The sequence below is a fragment of the Salvelinus namaycush genome, chromosome 22, assembly GCF_016432855.1.
Source record: "Salvelinus namaycush isolate Seneca chromosome 22, SaNama_1.0, whole genome shotgun sequence".
Taxonomy (NCBI): Eukaryota; Metazoa; Chordata; class Actinopteri; order Salmoniformes; family Salmonidae; genus Salvelinus; species Salvelinus namaycush.
The window spans coordinates 11132805-11153473 of NC_052328.1; the positions used below are offsets into that span (position 1 = coordinate 11132805).

The following is a 20669-nucleotide window of genomic DNA, read 5'->3' on the forward strand; positions in this document are numbered from 1 at the left end:
ATGGCTTTCTAAGATAATAGTACTACACAGATCATACACACAATGTTAGCTAGCAATCCAGCCATCTAACATCAGCTAGGTAGCTGACAGTATGCTTTAACTTGGTCTTTTGTTTAGACATGTAGCTAGCTAGCTTAACAATGAACTATGATCCCAATCCATAGAGTACTAGCAATACAAACCGTTGTCATATTGTCATAGCTAGCTAACAGTAAGCTTTAAATTGCATTCTGCCATGACACGTATAATATCTGAAACTGTACGTCAGCTAGACTCTTACCCGTATACATGGATGAACGCTTCACGGCAGACTGCAACCCCTTTCATTAAATAAGTCGTCCTGTGTCGTTTATGTTTTGTTCGTACAGCTTGCTTGGCCCGTTGTGTCAAGTCACTCTGGTTGAGAGCAGTAGCAACACATTTGAAGTTCTCCATGGTTAAAAAACTGCAATAGAAAGGATTATCTACACATAGCGAGCAGCTCATTTCATAGACAGAAGATACTACACGGCAGACCAATCCAAAACTCATCTCTCGGCATGTCCAGCCCTTTCATTATCTCAACCAATCGTGGCTTGCAGGAAGGTCTCTGTCTTTTTCTGTGGCTCAACCAACTAGGCTCATAATACAACAACTTTATTCATATTTACAGATAGCATACAAGTGTATTAATAAGGCACATGAAAGTCCAAATTTTCCAGAAGGCATTTCTGCCAAAGATCGAAATTTTATGAAATTTAAAAATAAACTTTCAAATGCCTCTCCTGTGAAGTTGTGACTTGCGACATACGCCTAGTTTCCTGAAAAGAGTCACATATGCTTAGTCTAATACAGTGAAAAAAACTATTTCATCCAATCGACTTTGCTAAATCATGTGGCTATCCATGGTACTGATTTTTTTCTGTGTGTGGGTGTGTGTCCCCAATCAAATCAAATGTTATTCGTCACATGCGCCCCATACAACAGGTGTAGACCTTACAGTGAAATGCTTACTTACAAGACCTTAGCCAACAACGCAGTTTTAAGAAAAATATGTGTTAAAGTATTTACTAAAATAAACTGAAGTAAAAAAATGAAACAATAATAACAGTAACGAGGCTATATACAGGGGGTACCGGTACGGTGTCTTTGTGCTCGCACACAAGCAGTAAAAACATTTTAACTCACCCTACCGTACTTGTAGACTAGATGAGTGTAGGCCTCCCGAGTGGCGCAATGGTCTAAGGCACTGCAATGGTTGTGCAACTAGCTGTGCCACTAGAGATTATGGGTTCGAGTCCAGGCTCTGTCGCAGCTGGCCACAACCGGGAGACCCATGGGGCGGGGCACAATAGGCCCAGCGTCGTTCGTGCTAGGGGAGGGTTTGGCTGGCAGGGATGTCCTGGTCCCATCGCGCACTAGTGACTCCTGTAACTACCAATTGGATACCACAAAATTGGGGAGAAAAAGGGGTTAATAAAAAAAGACTAGATGAATACCAATGCCGTCTTTGTCTCTTTCGTGTTGGCAAAACAGTCTAAAAACACAAACTTAAAAAAAATAAAAAAAAGATTATACCTATTGGAAACAGGTTTTTTACATAATTATTAATACAAATCTAATTAAATTGTGTTATTGAAACGCTATTGAATTGGAAGACAAAATGTATTCAGGTAATCACGTTTCAACTCAGTCAGAAAAAATACCTCCCAAATTAATAAATTGTGTCAGTTCATGCTCTTTGAGCATGAATTGCTCTTTGAGCTTCATCGTAACTACTAAATAAAAAAAGTACTTCTTTACATTCAAAGGTTTAATTTCCAATTAACAATGGTATAGTGAAAATGTAAGTACTGAGCTGTGTGCTCCTTGCTTCTTGCTCATCGCCCACTATGTCAACTCATGCTCCTATGTACCCAATCCAAATCTCCCCGGCACGCTCTAGCAGGGAAACAAATTCCCCTTCCCGTACCTCAGCGGCCTTGGTCACATCTGTTCATAGACTTTGTAACTGATCTCCCCCTTTCAGATGGGTGTTACCACTATTATGGTTGTTGTTGATAGATTCTGTAAATCCTGCCGTTTTATCCCTCTCTCTGGTCTACCTACCGCTCTCCAGGTCGCTGAGGCACTATTCCAGCAGGTCTTCCGGTACTATGGCCTTTTAGTGGACATTGTTTCCGACCGTGGTACCCAGTTCACGTAGCGGGTCTGGTAAGCCTTTATGGAGAAGCTGGGGGTCACGGTCAGCCTCACATCTGGTACCGGCCTCAGTCCAACAGGCAGGACCAACCAGGAGCTGGGGAGGTTCCTAAGGAGTCAGTTCCAGGACCAGCAGGGGGAGTGGGCCTGGCTCCTTCCCTGGTCGGAATACGCCCAGAACCCACTTCGACACTCCCCCACCAGCCTGAGTCCCTTCCAGCGTGTCCTGGGATATCAGCCAGCCATGGCTCCGTTGACTCCGAGCCAGACTGAGGCTCCTGCAGTGGACGAGTGGTTCCATCCCTGCCGGAAGCTGAGCCCACGGTTTGTGGAGCCCTTCAAGGTCCTCTGGAGGGTAAATGAGGTAATTTATCGTCTCAAACTCCCGATCAACTACCGGATCTCACCCTCCTTTTCATGTTTCCCTCCTCAGACCGGTGGTTCCAGGTCCCCTGGCTGATGCCATCCCCATAACACCCCTCCACGTCCCCTGGACATCGAGGGGACCCCAGTCTATGCTATTAGGTCCCTCCTGGACTCCAGGCATCGTGGGGGTCGGCTCCAGTACCTAGTAGACTGGGAAGGGTACGGTCCTGAGGAGGGCTCTAGGGTCCTAGTAGCGGACATCCTGGACCCCAAAATCATCCAGGATTTCCATCTCCGCGTCATCATCCTACGGCTGGAGGGGGAGGGGGGTGGTGTCACACCTACTCCTGCTCCCTCCCTCCGGTGCTCCATGTCGCCGGTCTACTAACCACCGGTCCTCACAACCCACATTACGCACACCTGGTAACCATCATTGTGCACACCTGCTCTCCATTGTTACACAACGGGACTTCATCATCACCCTGATTACTCTCCCTTTATTTAGCCCTCAGTAGTATCAGTCATTAGGTAGTATTGTTTTCTCTCACATTCAGTACCTGCTTCCTGACTCTTGGTGTATACGCTACCGATAAGCTAATTTGAAAAACAATGATGTTTGCTCAGAATCGCTCAAGCTGTTGAGAAATACTTTTAATTGTTAGCTTCTACAGACAGATTAATATGCTCGTTTCAGCAGTAGACATTGTAGTAGATCTTGTAGAATCTTTGGGACATCTCTACCCTAACACTAACCTTAACCCTTACCCAGTGGTGTAAAATACTTAAGTAAAAATACTTTAAAGTTCTACTTAAGTAATTTTTTTCGGTATCTGTACTTTACTTTTACATTTACTTCACTACATTCCTAAACAAAATAATGTACTTTTTACAATTTACATTTTGCCTGACCCCCAAATGTACTAGTTACAATTTGAATGCTTAGCAGGACAGGAAAAGTATCTAAATCACACCTGTCACGTTCTGACCCTAGTTCTTTTGTATTTTCTTTGTTTTAGTGTTGGTCAGGACGTGGGTTGGGTGGGATCTATGTTTTCTGTTTCTATGTGGGGTTTTCGTTTGGCCTGATATGGTTCTCAATCAGAGGCAGGTGTTTTTTATTGTCTCTGATTGGGAGCCATATTTAGGTAGCCTGTTTTCTGTTGGGGGTGTGGGTGTTTGTTTCCGTGTGAGTGTTTGTTGCCACACGGTACTGTTTCATTCATGTTCACATTTATTGTTTTGTATTTTATAGTGTTCAGTTTATGTTTTAAAATAAACGTTATGGACACTTACCACGCTGCACATTGGTCCTCCGATCCTTCTCGCTTCTCCTCGTCAGAAGAGGAGGATGACAGCCGTTACAACACCCTTATCTAGAGAACATCCCCGGTAATCCATACTGCCTCTGATCTGGCAGACTCACTAAACACAAATGCTTTGTTTGTAAATTATGTCTGAGTGTTGAAGTGTGCCCCTGGTTAACCGTTAATTTAAAAATCAAGAAAATTGTGCAGTCTGGTTTGCTTAATATAAGGAATTTAAAATTACTTTTTGATACTTAAGTACATTTTAGCAATTACATTTACTTTTGCTACTTAAGTACATTTGAAACCAAATACTTTTAGACTTATACTCGAGTAGTATTTTCCTGACATTTACTTGAGTCATTTTCTTTTAAGGTATCTTTATTTTTACTGAAGTATGACAATTGAGTACTTTTTCCACCACTGCCCATACCTTAACTATTTTAAATGTAAACTTCAATGGGGTGACACCAGAGTTGGGATGTCCAAAATAACCTGTTTAGACTTTTCCATTTGCTTTCCTAACTGTATGTTTTGTCGCGATTGTATTTAGAAATTTGTCAAAAGGCAAACTGACAGCCTTAACCAACCATAGAAAAATATTACATAGATGGAAGTTCCCGATCAAGTCAGGACTGGCAGCCATTGCTAGTGTACCCATGAGTTGAACAGTCAAATTGCCAGGGTTAGTGGTTCCAAAACTATAGGTTATAACTGTAACCCTGGTTCTCTGATACAATGAGTGAGGTATTTCACAGTGCTACGCAATCTTGGAATTCTTATACGTTTCCACCGAGCTTTGAACGATGCCGAATCCAGGATTAAACCTAGGAAAGAGATTATCTGCGTGGGAATCAGAACAATCTTTACTGTGTTTATTCTGAAACCTAGAAGTGCCAGGTGTTCCAATAATAGCTGACTGTGTTCTAAGACCTCTTGTCTCGATTTCACGCAGAGCCAATCATCTATGTATGTCATCAGCTGGAATGCCATTCTCTCTAAGTGGAGCTATCGCTGCCTCAGTACACTTCGTAAAAACACGAGCTGACAGCGAGAGGCCGAAAGGGAGCACCAGAAATTCGTAGATTAGCAAATCTGAGAAATTTCCTGTGAGGGGGGGGGTATGTGAAAGTAAGCGTCCATCAGGTCGATGAACACGAACCAATCGCCTGGGGGCACAGAATGTAGCAGAGCTGTGTGTGTCAACATTCTGAATGAGTAATTTATCATGTGTCTGTTCAGAGCATGTAGATCTAAGATCGGGCGTATGCCGCCCCCTTATTTGGAACCAGGAAATATCTTGAGTAAAAACCGCAGTGGCTTTGCTCAGGAGTATCAATTCTTATTGCTCTTTTTCCTATTAGCGATGTGATTTCCTCTTGGAGTACACACGCTGATTCCCCCTGAGTGCATATGATTCCCTTGAATCTGGGTGGAGTGACAGCGAATTGTAGTCTGTATCCCCTGTCTATCGTACCCTGTACCTAGTTTGACATTGTGCATGCCCGCCCATTCTCTCTCTGCTCCGAGAGAGGGCTGTCCGGGGTTTCGCAGCGCACACTCTTGGGGGGAGGGTGTACGACAGGACCGTGATTCCCTACGCTCGTCCGGCTGACTCGTAGTGGGAGCGAGCTTATGTGGCCTATCACTACAGAAGGAGCCCTCTGGTGGTGTTATAGGGAGGCACCCTGTTTGTTTTGATTTTTCAGAAACAAAATGTCTGACTGCGCCCTTGGCCTGTAGCCTGGTTGTGCTAGTGTTAACATTTTTTATGTGAACTGACAATGGAGAGTGTTTGTGAGACAGGAAGAGGGCTTTGTGGAAGCATCCATCTGAACATTGTCTCTTCTCCTCTTTGGACTGTACTCTGTGACCACCAACTTGGGCCCAGGACGCCGGACAGAACACTGAGGTGCCTGGGGACCGAAAAGGCCTTTAGGGTCTAGTGAGCATCCAGGATCTTCAGCTTCTCACTGTCGGACACCGTGGATAGGTTGAGCCATCAAGCTCTCTCCTGGGATATCATGAGTCCCATGGCTCTCCCTGACGCCTGGACAGCGGCTTTGAGCAGACGCAGGTTGAGGTCTGTGGTAATACAGATATCATCCCATAGACCCGGCTCTGGTGTGACCACTAGCTCCTCCTGTAGCTCAGCCTGGTATGCCGAGAGCATGGATCCGGTGCAGAGAGCCTTCACCGCTGTGGCAACCGACCTGTAGACCTTCTCTGTCATAGAGGACTGGAAGCGCTCATACTTAGTAAGGTGGGGCCAGCCAAGGTCATGGAGGACTTCTATATCCATCACCTCCGGTGCGCCGGTCCCCATGTTAGGGTCCTGTTGACTCAGGCTAGCTTGGTGTGCTAGCCTGCGACAGAGGCTCTTCACGTGAAGAAGGCACAGTGTGGACAGGAGCCGGGGGAGGCTAATGCTTCCTGGGCATGTTGTAGCCCAAAGTATGCAGAGCTTACCAAGTGGGTGTCCTTGGCCGATATCTTATTTCCACAGGAGCAGATTCGTGCTGGGAGCTTCCCCTCATTTGGGGTGGGAGATGCCTTTGTCGCCATAGCTTGGATGCTATGTTTTTAGCTGTCAGAAAAAATTGCGAGGTAGGCTCGTCCGATAGCTAGCGATTAGTGTGGGTTATCTCCGACGGTGGCACTCTGTGTGATGGCCGGATACCGTTTCCAAAAGGACATTTTAGAAAAGATAGCTTGGTGTAGCTAGTAAAAACTTTTCTTGTCAAAGTTTTAAAAAAGCTAGCTAGCGTGGTGGCTAGCTTTCCAACGACTAGTCACTTTTTGGATACAGCTAACTTGGTCGTGAACGAGTTAGCCATGTCACAGCTGTACCCGTTACTCCCTCTAATAAGGAAAATTGTCACCACCGCACAATTCCGAGAATAGCGCCCGGCGAGCGAATTGTAAGCTCACGTCTGTGGACAGTTTAGCTATTTCTGGAAAATGCAGTCGTGTCGAGGTAAACTTTCTGATGAAAAGCGAGAAGAGGTGTTTGAATGACTCAGAGACGCTTTGTCGGGCCCTTTATAGGGTAGGAGGGATACCCTTCCCCGACGCACGTCTCGACGTCCAGCCAATAATGGCTGGCGTAGTGTAACAAGGCTTCTGACAAATACACTCAGGGCATATTCCATAGTGAAATACTGAAACTAATACTTGAAAGAGAACCTTTCTATGTCTATTGCCACAACGCAAGAAACTGTTTTATATTTGGCGTGCGTGCTGCCCAAATTCTGTCCTTCCCAACTGTAAATACTTGTGATAAAACTTAATCCACAGCTATTTTTTAGAAGCTATTGATCCTCTGTGGCAAAATTACACTCTCATGTGTTGTAATTTGAATGATTTTATTTGTCTGTTCAGACAGGAGAAATATAATTCTGGGAATAGTTTTTTTTGTAGACCTAATTTTGGCAAAATTATTTCAATGTATCGGGAGGTACTGAAGAACCTCCAGCACCTCTACGTCCCGCTGCTATGATTCTGCTGCAGTCCAATTCCCTGCTATGGCTCTTGGCTCCAGCCCTCGTCTTGCTGAGAGCCCCTCATCTGTAATTGCCAATCTTTCGTTTTACTCTTATTGACCGGCTGATAAATTCATATGAATTGATAGTCTTCAACACCAATACAATAAGTGGCCAATCACAGATAACTCTATTAACGTCTCTATATTCTATAAATGTTTTATATCATGCAATTATACCAACATATGGACGTAAATTGACCCAATTGACAATAGACTTGATTAGCTAGAAGAACCGGGGACCAAGATGCCCACATATTCCCATTACCATCATTAATATTCCTATTACCCTCAGTGATTCTACATTACATGTGTGGGTGGAAATGGACATTGGGTAAAGATTAAAGTTAAAGACGTATAACTTCATCTACACTCTCACTTCGATAGTGTGATTTTAAGTTGAGCCATCAGGGCACATTTTCACACAGCATCTCAGAGAAGGAGTACTGATCTAGGATCAGTTTTACATTTGAGATCATAATGAATAACATTATGGCGAGGGAGGGTCCTGATCCATTTCCATTTTAGTCATTTAGTACACACTCTTATCCATAGCGACGTAGAGTTAGTGCATTCATCTTAAGATAGCTAATTGAAACAACCACATTAAAGTCGTAGTAAGTACATTTCAAAAGTGAAAGTTGTATTTTATATTTTGGTGGGGGGGGTAAGGCTGAGATATCTTATTTAAGATACTCTTTGAAGAGGTAGTGTTTTAGATGTTTTCAGCATCAGCGGGAAGCTGGATCCACAATTGGGGTGCTAGGACAGAGAAGAGCTTTGACTGGGCTGAGCGGGAGCTGATCTACCATACAGCGGGAGCTGATCTACCATACGGGTGGGATGGCCAAGAGACCAGAGGTACCAGAGGTGGCAGAACGGAGTGCTCGGTTTGGGATGTAGGGTTTGAGCATAGCCTGAAGGTAGGGAGGGGCAGTTCCCCTTGCTGCTACATAGGCAAGCACCATGGTAGTATAGTGGATGCGAGTTTCGACTGGAAGCCAGTGGAGTGCACAGAGGAGCGGGGTGACATTGGAGAACTTGGAAAGGTTGAACCAAAGATGGGCTGTGGCTTTCTGTATAAGTGGCAGGGGTCTGATTGCACAAGCTGGGAGCCCAGCCAACAGAGTTGCAGTAGTCCAGAAAGGATATGATGAGTGCCTTTATTAGTACAAGCACCGCTTCCTGTGTGAGGAAAGGTCGTACTCTATGGATGTTGTATAGATTTTTAAAATTATAATAATAATGTAATCTTTATTTAACTAGGCAAGTCAGTTAAGAACAAATTCTTACTTACAATTACAGCCTATCGGTGAACATTGGGTTAACTGCCTTGTTCAGGGGCAGAACGATAGATTTCTACCTTGTCAGCTCAGGGATTTGATCCAGCAACCTTTTGCTTACTGGCCCAACGCTCTAACCACTAGGCTCTAACCTCTAGGGTACCTGCTGCCCCATAGAGCATGAACTTGCTGGAGTCACTGTTTTTATGTTTGCAGAAAATGACAGGGTGTTGTCCAGGGTCATGCCAAGATTCTTTGTGCTCTGGAAGGGGGATACCATGGAGTTGTCGACAGTGTTGGAGAGGTCTTGGAGCAGGCAGGCCTTCCCCGGGAATAAGAGCAGCTCCATCTTGTCGAGGTTGGGCTTGAGGTTGTGGTCCGACATCCAAGCTGAAATATCTGCCAGGCACGCAGAGATGCATGTCGCCACCTGGGGGATGAGAAAAAGTAGTTGAGTGTTATCCGCATAGCAATGATAGGTGAGACCATGCGAGGATATGACTGAGCCGAATGGCATGGTGTATAGAGAAAAGAGGAGTGAATCCAGAATTGAGCCCTGGAGGATACCAGTAGTGAAAACACGTGATGCAGACACAGATCATCTCCACGCCACCTGGTAAAAGCGACCCGCCAGATAGGATGCAATCAAGGAGTGTGCATAGCCTGAGACGCCTAGCCCTGAGACGGTGGAGAGGAGGATCTGATGGTTCATGGTGTTGAAGGCAGTGGATAGATCTAAGAGGATGAGAACAGAGCAGAGAAAGTCAGCTTTGGCAGAGCGGAGAACCTCTATGACACATAGGAGAGCAGTCTCAGTTGAGTGATCCGTCTTTAAAGCCTGACTGGTTAGGGTCAAGATGATATTTCTGAGAGAGTTGGTCAGAGACAGCGCGCTCAAGTGTTTTAGAAAGAAAAGATGGGATACCGGTCTGCAATGTTCCATCTAATTGTTTCCGGCAATGAGCAAATTTCATGTCTTGTGAGCGAAAACTTTTGTGAGCATTCTGTGCAAATTCCTGTGCGCATTAACTGTGAACACTGAGGTTGTACCCACTTTAAGTTACAGTTTCAGACAGTGGCCAATAGGCTATTGTCGCTATTTGAGCATTATGTAGGCCTATCAGGGTGGCCTATCAACAAAACCAATGAAGCAAATGCTGTAACATTTTCCACATGGATATAGCTGTGGACTTCTAGAATATCTCCTACAATAGCCAATGTAGGCCTACATGCAACGCTGTGTACTACTCCCTTTACAGAACAGCGCAAACTGGCCCTAACCAAAATAGAAAGAGGAGTGGGAGGCCCCGGTGCACAACTGAGCAAGAGGACAAGTACATTAGAGTGTCTAGTTTGAAAAACAGACGCCTCACAAGTCCTCAACTGGCAGCTTCATTAAATAGTACCCGCAAAACACCAATCTCAACGTCAACAGTGAAGAGGTGACTCCGGGATGCTGGCCTTCTAGGCAGAGTTGCAAAGAAAAAGCCATATCTCAGACTGGCCAATAAAAATAAAAGATTAAGATGGGCAAAAGAACACAGACATTGGACAGAGGAACTCTGCCTAGAAGGCCAGTATCCCGGAGTCGCCTCTTCACTGTTGACATTGAGACTGGTGCTGAATTATCTCCAATAGATGGGCCAGCTGCAATGTCAAAAGTGGCTATATCGTAACAATTCATGAAAACAAAAATTCATTTTTTGGTCTTAATTTAGGGTTAGGCATTAGGGTTAGTAGTGCGATTAAGGTTAGGGTTCGTTTTAAAATATAATTGTATGACTTTTATGCCAGTTAGTGACCAATCTGCAGAGATGACAAGGTGATGCAGGCAGTGCTTGCCTCACAGTGGACGCCTGTCTGCCTCTCCTCCAGCACAACCACAGGAAGAATGTCAAGAGAGTGCTCGTCAACGACGCCCGAATCCTGGAGGACACACACAGGTGAAACAGAAAAATAGGCCATTATTAAAAAGGATCAATACTGTATGTGTGTCTATGTGTGTGCCTGTGTGAATCATATCAAATCAAACTTGTTTTGTCACATGCGCCGAATACAACAAGTGGAACCTTACCGTGAAATACTTACTTACAAGCCCTTAACCAACAGTGCAGTTCAAGAAAGAGTTAATAAAATATTTACCAAATAAACTAAAGTAAAAATAATACAAAGTAACACAATAAAATAACAATAACGACGCTATATACAGAGGGTACCGGTACCGAGTCAATGTCAGGGGGTACAGGTTAGTCGAGGTAATTTGTACATGGGTGAAGTGACTATGCATAGATAATAACCAGTCTCAACGTAGCAGCAGTGTAAAAAACAAATGGGGGGGGTGAGTGTGTGTGCCTGCCTGAATCTTTGTGTGTGTGTGCATGTGTGTCCATTCTAAAGTGCACCACAACCTGCACATCCTGCAGCACCCTCTATCACATCCCAGCAGGACAGAGGACCAGGCTGCCATGGTCATCCAACAGGCCTGCTGACCCCGTACCCTGAATACAAAACTAGACTGGGGAGACTTTTTAATTTTTTTTATATATTTTACCCCTTTTTCTCCCCAATTTTGTGGTATTCAATTGGTAGTTACAGTCTTGTCTCATCTCGGGAGAGACGAAGGTTGAGAGCTGCGCGTCCTTTAAAAAACAACCCAGCCAAGCTGCTTCTTGACACAATGTCTGCTTAACCCAGAAGCCAGCAGCACCAATGTGTTGGAGGAAACACTGTACACCTTGCAACCATGTCAGCATGCATTGCACCCGGCCCAGCACAGGAGTCACTAGAGCTCGATGGGACAAGAACATCCCTGCCGGCGAAACCCTCCCCTAACCCAGACGACGCTGGGCCAATTGTGCACCTCCCCATGGGTTTCCCAGTCGCGGCCGGCTGTGACAGAGCCTGGACTCGAACCAGGATCTCTAGTGGCAAAGCTAGCATTAGTGCCTTAGACCACTGCACCACTCGGGAGACCTGACTGGGGAGACTTGACCTTGAGGATAGATCATAGATGAAAACAGCATGCGTTTCTCTCCCTCAAAGGCTAAGAATGGGCAGCCACAGGAGGAAGTGAGAAAGAGATGGCACATGATGGTCAACGCAGGCCTCACCCTGGGCCACGGCACTTTCTAGGTGGTGCTCGACGCATACAGCAAGCCAAAAAAGTATAAACTCCTTCCCGTCTATTATCCTTTTGAATAGCCATTCCATTTTATCATGACTTTGATGTAGTGTCTTTCACCAGCCATGTATAATACTGCCTAAACCTACTATGCATGGCTCACAATTGGTGATAAAGGTACCCCTCAAACTAAGACAGATTTTGGAGGGGGCTTAGTTGGGAAGAGAGGGTTACTTGCTTCACAGCTCAACATCTAAGTACTAGAACCATTCCTTGGAGGATTTGACTGACTCCTTGGTTCGATATGTCTGCATGACAAAACCCCCATAGTTCCTGGACACTAGATCATAGAGCCTATGGAGACCCGGGGCTAGGGGGTTGGCTTTCTTTGATCTGACTCCTCTCGATTTCCTCACGGCTCCCAGATGCCCAGGATCAAATAAACACTCAGCTGCCTAATGACCCAGCCAGGGCCCTGCCTCTGACAGCCAGGCCATGGGACTGGAACAGACTAGCTGCTTATAAAGGCACGGGTCAGATTTTCAGGTCACGACTACGTTCCACCAGTATCCCCTCCTACGTTCTAACACAAACACCTCAAGCACACGCTGCTGAGCATGTACTGAAGATGCATTAATTAGTCATAGGATGTAATGTTTTTATCATGCTGTTATAGGCCCCAGACTGCCATCAGCAATGTACTGTAGTGAGACGAGTCTGGTTGTCTGCGAACTCCGCAAGCGAGAGCAGAAGGTCTAACCTCGGAGCACTTTGCCTTTTAAAACACTACAATCTCTTTTCCATTATTCAAGCCGCAATACTATGTGCTGAGTTTGCTGACATGCCTCTCGCTGTTGCAGACAGTTGTGGGTCCTTTGTTTAGAGATGTGATTGTTTTTCTTTTTCTAATTAAATCAGCGATTCCTGGATTTTCAGACTTCATTTTCTCTTTAGAAGCCGGTAGCTTTTCATTTCCTGGATGTTATGCCAATCATAACACTGTTTGTCAGGGCTGGGAAGAGTTTGTGGCAAATTGCATCCTCCCTGGCTTCTTTCCTATTTCAAAGTGATTGTCCATCATTGTCGTATGATGTACATTATATACATATTTGTTGAGGTGGACGGCACCAATATGATTTATTAATGTAAACGTTTATTCAAATGTGTTGTTTAGTCCCCTCAGGCAACAGTGGACCTGGCGGTTTGGGTCATCTCTCTGCTCAGGCTCAGCAGTGTGTTCAGAAGATACAGGGACACCTGGCCTAACAGGGAGATGCTGGAAGAAAAGAAAAACCCATACTCAGTTTTAATGTGTTATTTTTTTAGCAGCAGAGGTCAAAACAAACGGACGAGTTGTGGTGGAGGCAGCCTTCGTCAGCATTTGGAGAGAAATATACATCCACCCATATTTATACATGACATCACATTGTAGAACTGCATTTCTTTTCTCAAAATCATTATTTACAAATATTTTTTTCTACAGTTTTTCACAAGAGCTTCAAAGTAAAAATAAACAAAGAAAAGCGCACTTTCTGCTCACAGGAAGCAAACTAACAGGAGTTCTTCATAAAGGCCGTCTGGGCTCTCTGTTTGTAAGGCATGGATATATTATATCGTTCTCTGTATATCACCTCCTCTCTGAAGGGCCTGTACAACTCCAGACAGGGAGATGGCAAGAATGGCAGGGTATTGTGCATTTCCTCACCAGCGTAGGACGAAAATACCGTATGTATACAAAAGTATGTGGACACCCCTTCAAATTAGTGGATTAGGCTTTTTCAGCCACACCCGTTGCTGACAGGTGTATAAAATCGAGCACACAGCCATGCAATTTCCATGGGCAAACATTGGCAGTAGAATGGCCTTACTGAAGAGCTCATTGACTTTCAACATGGCACCATCATAGGATGTCACCTTTCCAATTAGTCAGTTCCTCAAATTTCTGCCCTGCTAGAGCTGCCCAGTCAACTGTAAATGCTGTTACTGTGAAGTGGAAACCTCTAGGAGAAACAATGGCTCAGCCACGAAGTGGTAGGCCACACAAGCTCCGAGTGCTGAAGCACGTAGCTCATAAAAGTCGTCTGTCCTCAGTTGCAACACTCACTATCGAGTTCCAAACTGCCTCTGGAAGCAACGTCAGCACAAGAACTGTTCATCATGAAGAACTTCATGAAATGGGCCTAAATAAGCCAAAGAGCGCTACCTGCCCGAGTGTAAAGTTTGGTGGAGGAGAAATAATGGTCTGGGGCTGTTTTTCATGGTTCGCGCTAGACACCTTTCGTTCCAGTGAAATGAACTATGACCTTCTAGACAATTCTGTGCTTCCAACTTTGTGGCAACAGTTTCGGGAAGGACCTTTCCCATTTCAGCATGCACAAAGCGATGTCCACACTGAAATTGTTTGTCGAGATCGCTGTGGAAGAACTTAACTGGAACACCTTTAGGATGAATTGGAACGCCAACTGCGAGCCTAATCGCCCAACATCAGTGCCCGACCTCACCAATGCTCTTGTGGCTGAAAGGAAGCAAGTCCCACAACAATGTTCCAACATCTAGTGGAAAGCCTTCCCAGAAGAGTGGAGGCTGTTAAAGCAGCAAAGGGGGGGAACAACTCCATATTAATGCCCATGATTTTGGAATGAGATGTTCAACGAGCAGGTGTCCACATAATTCTGGTCATGTAGTGTATTTTTGGTATCTCAGATTGTTCACATAGTAACATTGTTCACATCATTTTCACATAATAACTTCATAGATGTTTGAGATGATTCTTACATATGTATCACAAACCATTTTTTTTATCATGTTGAAAGTGGCCCTTTTTAGACCTATACTGTACTTGCCTCCTGTAAGATCCTATGATCTGTGAACTGTACATGATGCAGACAACATCTTGTGTCATTATGCTCCCTATAGTGTTCTCTCAAATATGTTTTTTTAAATTCATTATTTCATCATTAACAATATTACTATTCATATTCCAAAAGTTCCCTTTTTGATTTTGCTTATTTTTAGACATTGTTTGCAACAATATACTCTTCAAAATCACATGAAATTTCCAGAGTTGTCTCTCTGGTATCTTTTGTAATATAACCAATTTTCTACATAGAAGTTGATGTTATAGGTCATTAACTAATCACAGCCTTCCTTTAAGATTGCACATTCAGCAAATAACCAGCAGAGGGAGGCTCCTTTGAATCCTTTTTCCCATTCACTGTTTTGGTTGTGCTCATAAAATGTATTCTACTTTCAGATTTAGCAGGGAGCTCAATTTGGAAATTTGACGTACTTCTAGAGTATATTGTTCCAAACAATATGTTTTAAAATAAAAAAGATTACTTTTGAGATATTCATGTAATGTTAATAAAATAATTTAAAAAAATGTTTTATTTCAGAATCAGTATAGTCCATATTTTAGAGCACACTATAAGGAGTATAATGACACCAAGATGCATGCGTAATCGAAATTTTCTGAACATTAACTATTTGGTAGTAATTACTTTAAATAAGTTTCTAAAAATGTTTGCTAAGTGAGGCCTTAGTTCAGCTTGGCTTCACAATGTCCTATGTGGTTTATATAAATGTTCCCGTGTTTATTGATACTGAACATCAGTAGTGGGAGGGTTTTTCAGGGTGAGGGTATGGGATGATATGTAGCAGCAAAACCAGCCTTTCATCAAGATTCCATAACACACTGAAGAATTAATACATCAAAAAGATCTGCCATCACGGTGGGGGAATAACATACAACCAGGGCTGTCGAAATAGCCAAAGGAACCATTTATTATTTAGCATTGCCCAGACAAACACTTTTCTAATACATAATGGGGATGGGCCTGGTGAATTGTATTCCCTCTCAAATTCATAGACATAGCTATAGATTCAAGGACAGACCATCCATGATATAAACATGATTGTTTTAACCATGTTTTGAGGCTATATAGTGTTTATTTACATTACTTTGTTTACAAACATTGGAGTAATATAAGCTTATATTTTGGGTTCTGATGGATACAGTGCCTTCAGAAAATATTCACACCCCTTGTCTTTTTCCACATTTTGTTGAATTTAAAATGCATGACATTTTGATTTTGTTTCACTGATCTACACACAATACCACATCATGTCAAAGTGGAATTGTGTTTTTTGAAATGTTTACAAATGAATCAATGAAAAGCTGAAATGTCTTGAGTCAATAAGTATTCAACCCTTTTGTTATGGCAGGCCTAAATAAGTTCAGGAGTAAAAATGTGCTTTAGAAGTCACATAATACAGTTGTATGGACTGACTCTGATTTTTGAACGACCTCATCTCTATACCCCACACATACAATTATCTGTAAGCTCCCGCAGTCTAGCAGTGAATTTCAAAGACAGATTCAACCACAAAGACCAGGGAGATTTTCCAACGGTTTGCAAAGAAGGGCACCGATTGGTATAAAACATTTTTAAAAAGAAGCAGACATTGAATATCACTTTGAGCATGGTGCAGTTATTAATGACACTTTGGATGGTGTATCAATACTCCCAGTCACTACAAAGATAAAGGTGTCCTTCCTAAATTAGTTGCCGGAGAGGAATGATAATACTAACATAAATAACAGAGTGAAAAGAAGGAAGCCTGTACAGAATAAAATGCATCCTGCTAGCAATAAGGCACTAAAGTAACACTGCAATAAATGTGGCAAAGAAATTTACTTTTTGTCCCGAATACAAAGCATTATGTTTGTGGCAACCAACACAACCCATCACTGAATAGCACTCTTGATATTTTCAAACATGGTGGTGTCTGCATCATGTTATGGGTATGCTTGTCATCGGCAAGGACTATAGAGATTTTTAGGATAAAAAAATACGGAATAGAGCTAATCACAGTCTAAATCCTAGAGGAAAACTTAGTTTAGTCTGCTTTCCAACAGACACTGGGAGACAAATGCACCTTTCTGCAGGACAATTACCAAAAACACGAGGCCAAATACACACTGGAATTGCTTACCAAGACTTGGCCAAGTTACAGTTTATTTAAATCAGCTTGAAAATATATGGCATGACAAAAAAATTGTGTTTTTCGAGCATAATGGGAAAATATTGTACAATCCAGGTGTGCAATACTCTTATAGACTTACCCAGAAAGACTCACAGCAGTAATCGCTGCCGAAGGTGATTCTAACATGTATTGATTCGGGGGTTGAATACATTTCTAATCAAGATATATATTAGTGTTTTTTTTCATGTTAGAGTTTTCTTCCACTTTGACATTACAGAGCATACAGAAAATACCCAAGCCCTGAAACAAGTTTTTAGAAAACTGGAACGAAATGGCGCTCCAACAAACAGTACCGTACAATATTGAAGAGCCCTCACTGCTGCTCGATCATCCTATTTTCCAACTCAATTGAGAAGAATAAGAACAATCCAAAATGTTTTTTTTTGTACTGTCGCAAAGCTAACTAAAAAGCATTCCCCAAGAGAGGATGGCTTTCACTTCAGCAGTGATAAAGCTTATACTGGACCCTATTCCAACTAAACTACTGAAAAAGCTGCTTCCTGTGCTTGGCCTTCTTATGTTGAACCCAGGGTTGGGTTATAAAACTATTCTGAAACTTCAAACATCCCATGGAGCACCATTAAACCATTATAAAAAAAATGGAAATAATATGGCACCACAACAAACCTGCCAAGAGAGGGCCACCCACCAACACTCACAGACCAGGCAAGGAGGGCATTAATCAGAGGCAACAAAGATAACCCTGAAGGAGCTGCAAAGTACCACAGCGGAGATTGGTGTATCTGTCCATAGGACCACTTTAAGCAGTACACTCCACAGAGCTGGGTTTTACAGAAGAGTGGCCAGAAAAAAGCCATTGCTTAAAGAAAAAAATAAGCAAACACGTTTGGTGTTCGCCAAAAGACATGTGGGAGACTCCCCAAACATATGGAAGAAGGTATTCTGGTCAGATGAGACTACAATTGATATTTTTGGCCATCAAGGAAAACGCTATGTCTGGCTCAAACCCAACACCTCTCATCACCCCCAGAACATCATCCCCACAGTAAAGCATGGTGGTGGCAGCATCATGCTGTGGGGATGTTTTTCCATCGGCAGAGACTGGGAAACTGGTCAGAATTGAATGATGGCGCTAAATACAGGGACATTCTTGAGGGGCACCTGTTTGTCTTCCAGAGATTTGAGACTGGGACGGAGGTTCACCTTCCAGCAGGACAATGACCCTAAGCATACTGCTAAAGCAACACTCGAATGGTTTAAGGGGAAACATTTAAATGTCTTGGAATGGCCTAGTCAAATCCCTGACCTCAATCCAATTGAGAATCTGTGGTATGACTTAGAGTGCTGTGCACCAGCGGATCCATCCAACTTGAATGAGCTGGAGCAGTTTTTCCTTGAGGAGTGGGCAGAAATCCCACTGGCTAGATGTGCCAATCTTAAAACTTCTTAGGGATAGGGGGCAACATTTTCACTTTTGGATGAATTGATGCCCAAATTAGACGGCCTCGTACTCTGTCCTAGATCATATGATATGCATATTAGTATTACTATTGGATAGAAAACACTCTGAAGTTTCTAAAACTGTTTGATTTATATCTGTGAGTAAAACAGAACTCATATGGCAGGCAAACTTCCAAACAGGAAGTGAAAATTCTGAAATGGGTCGCTGTGAAAGGCATCGCCTATTCAATTGCCTTATATTTATGGATCTTTATGCACTTCATACGCCTTCCACTAGATGTCAACAGGCAGTAGAACATGGAATGAAGCGTCTAGTCTGATGTGGGACCGAATGAGAGCCTTTGGAGTGACAGGTCAGGCAGATTGCCAGTACTTGGCCGCGCACATTGGGAATGTCATGTCTTTGTCTGCAATGCGTTAGATAGACATGAAGAAATGCTCCGTCTGGGACGTTATTGGATATATATGAGAAAAACACCCTGAAGATTGATTCTCAACTGAGTTTGACCAGTTTATTCTATTTGTAATATAACTTTGTGAAGTTTTCGTTCATTAGCGTAAAGTTCTTTGGACACGTGAGCTACACATGCTAGCCAAAGTTGCTAATTCGACAGAAGTAATGGACATTATAAAACAAAACAACGATTTATTGTGGAACTAGGATTCCTGGCACTGCATTCTGATGAAAGTTCATCAAAGGTAAGGGAATATTTATGATGTTATTTCGTATTTCTGTTGACTCTGTTGACTCCAACATGGCGGAGAATGGCTGAGCGCTGTCTCAGATTGTTGCATGCTGTGCTTTTTACTAAAGTTATTTTTTTTTAAATCTAACACAGCGGTTGCATTAAGAACCAGTGTATCTTTAATTATATGTACAACATGTATTTTTCATCAAAGTTTATGATGAGTTTTTCTGTTAGATGACGTTGCTCTCTGTAATTATTCTGGCTGTTTTAGAGCCATTTCTGAACATGGCGCCAATGTAAAACCACGATTTCTGGCTATAAATATGCACATAATCGAACAAAACATAAATGTATTGTATAACATGATGTCATATGACTGTCATCTGATGAAGTTGTTCAAAGGTTAGTGATTAATTTTATCTCTATTTGTGGGTTTTGTGAAAGCTATCTTTTCTGTGAAAAAATGGCGGTGTGTTTTTGGATATCGTGGTGAGCTAACATAAATATGTTGTGTTTTCGCTGTAAAACATTTTAAAAATCGGACATGTTGGCTGGATTCACAAGATGTTTATCTTTCATTTGCTGTATTGGACTTGTGATTTCATGAAATGATATTATATGATATCCCTGTGGCGCTAGGCTAGGCTATTCTAGTCAGCGTTTCTGATGAGAATGATCCCGGATCCGGGATGGGAGGTCCGTAGTGGTTAACCTTATAACCTTAGGCTATACAAAATAAAAAAACACATTAAAAACATTCAAACCAAAAATGATTAAATATTTACAAAATGTACCGGAGCGCTCTGCCTAGTCAACTTCTAAATCCCAAAATGGATGTAGTAACCCCTTTAATCAGTCTATCTGCACTGCTTAAATGCAATAATTAATTGCAATAATTGCTGTTATAGAAAAACATCACCTGTTTATTTGCAAATTAACATCTTCTGTTTATTTACAAATGAGTTAGTTTTGACCAGTGCTATGATAGCTTGCAGGTGGATCGCTGATTTCAGTGTCAGCGTTGATGTAGATTGAGTAGTTGGTAATAGAAGCAGTAATACCTAATTGCACATGCTCACTCTGGTTCACTCGCCTCCTTCTCTCTGGTCCCCATGTGAGTGCAAGGTGGGGGACGAGAGCCGAGTGGAGAGTGGTCTCCATTGTGACAGGCATCCGTCGGCAGTGCGACTGGCCCAAAGCATGGAGAAGGACCTGCTCCGTCTGCTGTCTGGAGTCTGCTCAATCACTTCTGAGGTCAGATGACCATCTTTGATCCTTGACCCCTTTTCCCTAATATGCTGAGTCTACATCTTTCATCTCTCCTGACCACACACTATAGTCACCACGACTTTTCTACACATACATTAAATGATTCTATTGATGCATGTAAGTGAAAAGTGAGGAAGAAAGACCAATATTTGCAGTAGAATAGATGCTGTGATTTCTGGGATTTAATCAGATTGAGCCCTGAGGTGCAGGTGTTGATGTGCTTCGGTCTCGTTCACTCTTCTTGATATTTTGATGCAGCATTATTCTGCTCCTCAGACTGTGTGATTCAACAGACCCATCGGACCTCCAGCGCCATGCTTTTAATAAGTCTTCAGAGATATTAACTTGACAGCGCTTTGAAGAAAAGACAAACATAACAATCTAGAAAGAAAGATATGAGCTAGTCGAATTCTGAATTGGAGCATCTACATATTTTATAATCTCCCT

At 42.9% G+C, this 20669-nt stretch overlaps 1 pseudogene; it reads right to left on the bottom strand.

The window, feature by feature from the left end:
- Window positions 1–8107: 8107 nt before the first annotated feature.
- LOC120017394 lies at window positions 8108–20126 on the bottom strand (annotated as a pseudogene).
- Between the last annotated feature and the right edge of the window lie 543 nt (window positions 20127–20669).